Source organism: Strigops habroptila, chromosome Z (assembly GCF_004027225.2).
Source record: "Strigops habroptila isolate Jane chromosome Z, bStrHab1.2.pri, whole genome shotgun sequence".
Lineage (NCBI taxonomy): Eukaryota > Metazoa > Chordata > Aves > Psittaciformes > Psittacidae > Strigops > Strigops habroptila.
The window spans coordinates 46,033,592-46,039,591 of record NC_044302.2 but is presented as its reverse complement, the minus strand read 5'-3'; positions in this window follow the sequence as shown (position 1 = coordinate 46,039,591).

The following is a 6,000-nucleotide window of genomic DNA, read 5'->3' as shown; positions in this document are numbered from 1 at the left end:
AAGCACACAAGGGAAAAAAGAGTGATGCAACTGTTCACCTGGCCTGGTGGGTGTTTAGGGTTTTTTCTGTCAAAATTGTACATCCTCCAGATGTAGGAAATTCCTCCAGGTCAATCTGCATTTATGTTATTTTTTCTTTCTTACATACACTAAATTGGGTTATGCAGTATGCCCCAGCTGCTCAACTGGAAATTAAAAGCATAAGTTTATATCTTTTTTTTTTTCAGTGGACCCTCCAATTGCCAAAAGCACTCTTTGATGTAACCTAGTCCGGATACTCAGGGGTTTCCAAACAGAACCTAAGTGTGCACAAAGCCTTGATGAACTCTGCTGGAGCTCAGAGTGTCTAACGGCTGCAAGTGACTGCTCTAGCCAATTACTCCCAGCAACAAAAAGAATAAGCAATCACTACAGGAAGAAGGCTCTCTGCCAGTGAAATATTAATGCATTTTTAGGCAGCTGCTGTTCACCCTGTATCTTGTTCAAATTTTCTCAAAGGTGGAACTTCTGTAAGTTGTTCCTCTACAGGTTTTATAGACTAGCAAAGAAAGGCAGCATGGTCTGGAAAAGATTTCAGGAAATGTTCAGGACTTACTTTTTCAGTCAAAGTTCATTATAGAAAACAGCTTTATGTTTTTCCTGTTTCAGGCAGTATTGGTTGTCTGAGACACTTTACTCTGTAGCACATCACTTGTTCATAGAAATATTTTACAGCATATCCTAGACATGGTTAAACTTTGCATTCTCTTGTTTCTCACAGCAGTCAGTTCTTAACTATAACTTCTTAGGAATTGCTCTTCTTTGAGCGTGTGAGCACATTTTCCAGGGCATCATGGTGTGCCTCATCCCAGATGAATGCAGCTGCTTTAGTGATTCTTCAGCACAGATCTGCTCTTTAGGAGTCACCGACTAGGCATTTCAAAACAGGCACCTAGCACCACACAAGCTGGTACAGCAATCTGAAGGCACTAGCAAACATGCCCCCTGCAGTTTTAGCAGCACAAGCCATGAAGAATATCATACAATTATGCACAAAATCGTACATTATTGTATGTCTCCAGCTGAGTCAATACAAGGGTGTAGCCCAGCAGTGAAGCAAATATGAAACTGCTGTAGCCAGGACCTCCTTCATAGACTGGACAAAGTATCTAAAGCAAGTTTAAAGTAGTATTTTTAGATTTTTTGTGCTACTTCAATGAATGAGCTTGTTAAGTAGGGATTATTTCCACCAACTGAAGCAAATTCTTCAAAAGCATTTTCATTTTGACTGACATTTACTATGTTTGAGCTCAAATTGAACCAAATACTCTTCACTTAAGAACTCTTTCAAAACAGCCTTTCAAAGCAGCAGCACTTATAGCTGAATCAACGATAAAATGCCATGGACCTAGTCACAGACATGGTATGGCAAGCACACTAAAAATAATAGGTGCAGTAAGAACCTCCAGTGATTAATACATAGGAAGGTCAGGGAAATCAGCTCTTCTGCTGGAGAGCAGTGATTACAAGGCTAAGCATTTCAGGGGCTCATTCCTGTTCTGCACATATGCAAGAGCTTTATGACTACCATCCATCCCTCCAAGAAAGAAAAAAAAAAAAAGTGAAATAAAATCAACAGGAATCCACTCTCACATGCATGAAGCCTTTGTGTTTGTGACCACGTCCATGGGATACCACTGGGGTCAGTGCTGTGGCATTATCTGAACTATCATGGTTGATCATAGAATTACAGAAACAACTAGGTTGGAAAACACATCTTGCAGCCTGGAGGTCTTCCTGCTCTTGATAGGAAATGGAGAACAAAGTTTTCCCCCCAAAAAATGGAAATCCATTTGTTTTCAAGCACCATTTCCACAAATGAGTAGGCCTCTAATGGCTTTCATCAATCTGCCTCTGTTCAATGCAGTAGGTCCATTTTCCAGTGAATCTTTGAAAGAACAAATTTGTTTGGAATAGCATATGCTTAAAGATCTGATTTACCTAACCTTTTTGTTTCTTCTCTTCTCCCTCCTGTTTTATACAGAAGAATTGCTGCAGTGTTCCCACACTACAGAATTTAGCATCAAGCTCAACTGATTGTCTCAGCTGATTACCTAGCTCATCATATAACATCTCTTTGCTATGTATGAAACTACTGTTTTGACAGCATAGAACTGGAAGGCTCATTCTGCCTTTGATCTTGCAATTCCAACAAAACTGCATATAAGTTCTATACTTGCCAGTGGTACAGCGGAAATCAGCAAGAAGTCTGGTTTTCCTCTCCACGGTGACAAGGTGCAATAAAGAAATCATTAGCAGTGGAATTTACATAACAGAGCTCAAGCTAAATAGTGGTTTGGTTTTGCACAGTTTATTTTCCTGCAGCAGACAGGGTAAAAATATTTTTTCCCTTGACTATGCTGGTAAAAAGGGAATCCTCTTACCTCTACCGAACAGAACAACTGATAACCATTCTTCCTGAAGGGCAATGAGTATTCCAAATACTTAATACTAAACAAATACAGCTCCACTTAGTAGAGGGTCTTGGAGAAAGAGAAAGCATTTTCGTAGATACAAGCCTTTAAAGACTACTTTAACCTTAAGGATTTTTTATATAAAAATTTTTTTTCATGAAAATCAGCTTCTTGATTTCACAACAGGCTCAGTGCTTTATTGACCTCTTAGAAAAATCTTGAACACCAAGAAAACCACCACACAGGCTAGTAGCTTCATTAATTAGATTTGACCTTAACCCTTCAGACACTATTTCTAGCATGTTCACTGAAACACAGTAAATGCCCTGATTTCAGGAAAAACAATCGCCTAGCAACTTCCAAAAGTTTCAATATATTTACAAATTCTGTTTGAAATGTAGAGAGGAATATGAATAGCTACAGAAAAAAGGGTTAACAAGATCACAGTGAAAAATTACTGCTATTAGAATTATTTCTGTTCTAGAAGAAACAAAGCAATTCTATCTCAGTGCCATTTTTCTCTTTTGAACTCATCATTATCACATAATTTTCTAGTTTTTACAGAGAATTTCTGAAATTTCCTAGGACAAAGGCTAATAAAAACCAACAAAAGAGGCTCCTAGAAAGTAACAATAACAAAAAATATCCTAGTGAGTTGTATTAACATTTATCATCTCTTTAAATCTCAGTTTCCCAAAAAACCTTTAACAGATTTCTGAGGGAATAGCTGTCCATAGACATTTAAGGCTGAGCCTGCCTTATTGCCCAGAGGTTCACCAGATAGCGAACTACCCCAAGTGCAATAGCCCTGTGGCCAGAGAGAAGCCATACCAGGAAGGACACGCTATGTTCTCCAACACCAGCCTGATCCTGTATATGCAGTCCTTGTGCTGAAAAGATCAAATAAACTCTGGACCATCAACCAGAGATGCCCATGCTCCCACACTACCTCTGAAGCTGGGTTTAGTCTTGCCCCCTGTTCAGCCCTGAGGAAAGGCAGGGTCAAGGGGGTAACAAGTTCCTTAAACAAGCCTGCCAGACCTGGCACAGGAGATACCCAACACAATATCCTAACTCTCATACGCAAAAAGCCCTGTTTCACTCTTCTTCACTATTCTTGTGTATCTTTAGCACTGTATGGCAGTTTATGATTTCCTGACGTGTGCTTTCAGGGAGCTGTTATAGCTGTGAACATTTAGAATGTCTGGAACCTACTCCTGTTAAAAAAATCACTATGTTATTTACAAGAAAACACGTCAGAAATATATTTTGGTGGAAGAGCGGCATGAAAAGTGCCATGCTTATACATAATGAAAGTGCTGTTCAGACACGCAGAAGTGCGCAGTGCATTTGCCTACCTGATGAGGGACCTCTGTCTGTGTAAGCTAAACACGCAAAAGCAGCAGTGCTACATTTCATATTTAAAACCGTTTGGCCTGTTGGTCCTACACTTCTCACAGATCTTTCTTTCAACTCTGGAATAGTGAAAAGAGTGTGCTTAAATGCAGAGAAAGAAAGATTACACTGAACTCATGAACAATGCAATCTCTTCTTACCTGATGGCAGGGGAATCCCCATGAGCTTCCAATGGCTTATGAAGGTGTCTTTCTACCCTCCCCAGCCACTGAGGTACTTGGATCTTCATTCCTTGGGTCTTCTCCCTAGTAGCACCTTCAAAAGATGCATCTTGCCAACTGCACCCATATATCTTGCAGCAATAAAAAAAGCATGTGCAGTGTAAAGTAAAAAAAAGTTAGATCTACACATCAAAGTAGCTCTTATTCCCTCCTAAACCTTCCCCCTATGAATTGCTCCCTCATGTTTGGGGAGATTTGTTTTTATTTTGCCTATCTACTGAAGCCGCAATAGTTCCACTTTCATGACTTAATTTGTAGTAGTGGGAATTTATAATTTTCTGTTTGCATCAGTAATACATGCAGTAGGGTGCTACTGTAATTTTAGGACAGGAAGGAATTAGGAATACAGACTTGTTTGAGCTGAATGCTGCATTTCAGTTCACACAGTAGGAAAGAGCACAGCTTCAGTGAAAAATGCTCAGCTTGTGAGCTCATGTTAGTAGCAAAGAAGACAGAAAAACCCATATCCGAAGCGAAATGACACTCTTTCCTTCTGCACCCTTCTTTTCTTCAGAGTCTGAAAACATCATAATGACAATACCGATACATATAAATGTGAATGTGAAGGAACACTTCTTCCATAAAACAGATGCACAAAATACCAGGCCAAAGCTGGAATTGATGATACATGGGCAGTCAAGGATGAGAGATGAAAAAAACCCTCCCCTAAATCAGTTTTCTTTCATTTACTCAGAAAATCAGATTCTTAAGAGGGTTGATGGAGGTCAGCTGGTGAGCAGTTGTCTGAATTTCGAAAGAACAATTCAGAATCTGTAAGGTTTGCTAATATTCAAAGACATTTAAGAGAACCTAATGAGAAACAAAACCACTATGGCATTCAAGGTGAAGTGCCATTCACTGTGAACATGGCACACCTGCTTGTCTATAGGCAAAGGAGCCTGAACAGACAGCAGGAGTTAAACTAGTAGATCCCAGACGGTATTTCTGTGGTTGCCTGGAGTTTCTCAAGGTGAAGAGATGATAATACTTGCATGAAGAAAAATGTAGCTATCTTCTCAAAGTTCGGTGTTCCAGTAGGTTCATTTAGGTAAAGAACAGCACATCAGCAAGTCTGATGGAAGACTGGATACTTCCAACACACTACCTTCTCTTCTCCACTTCCATGCTAAGCTGTTTAAAAAGCTAAAGTCTATTCTGGCTAAATAAGCTCCTATAACCAAGCATTGAGCTGCGCACTTTATCCCATTTGTTACTGTCACTTTAGTGTCGTCCTCTGTAATGCTAAAGAACTTCAACTTTCTGAACCCAAAGCCTCAACTCTTGATTTTCCATCTGTCTTGGTGACTAAGTGAAACCAGATTATGATAGGAATGGGATCTCTCCCAGAGCCTGGCACTGCTTTCTTCTAACGTGTGGACACTTGGAGAAGACTGCTTTGCACAAAACCACACAAAATCCCAAATGAGCTTCCAGTCCAAAAACCTGTTGGTATTCGTTAAAATGACTACTGATGGATTCTGCCAAATGGCTTTGAAGTGCAAGTGTACCCAATGGTTCAAAGCCCCATCTGCTGAAGGGATACTTGACTTGGAGTACGCTCACCTGATTACAGGGTTGTTTTCTCAACAGGGTATTTAGAAAAGCTAATGTTCACAATTTGAGGAGGAATATTTTGTCACAGTACTGCCATACGACTGAAGGGCCATTCATATTTAGGAACCATCTAAGGAGAAAACATCACCAAATAGCAGCAAACATAGTCATGTAATGCTTTGATGAGACTCTCTGACATCATATACCATATATTCCCTGGATTAGACAGCGATAGGCTTGGTTACAGTTCAAAGTTTATAGAAGTAAAATACTAAGAACTAGACAATGCTGTAAGATGACCTCAGCCTTAGTACCCTGAAGTAAACCAAAAACATTCCCACTTAGAATATTTTAAA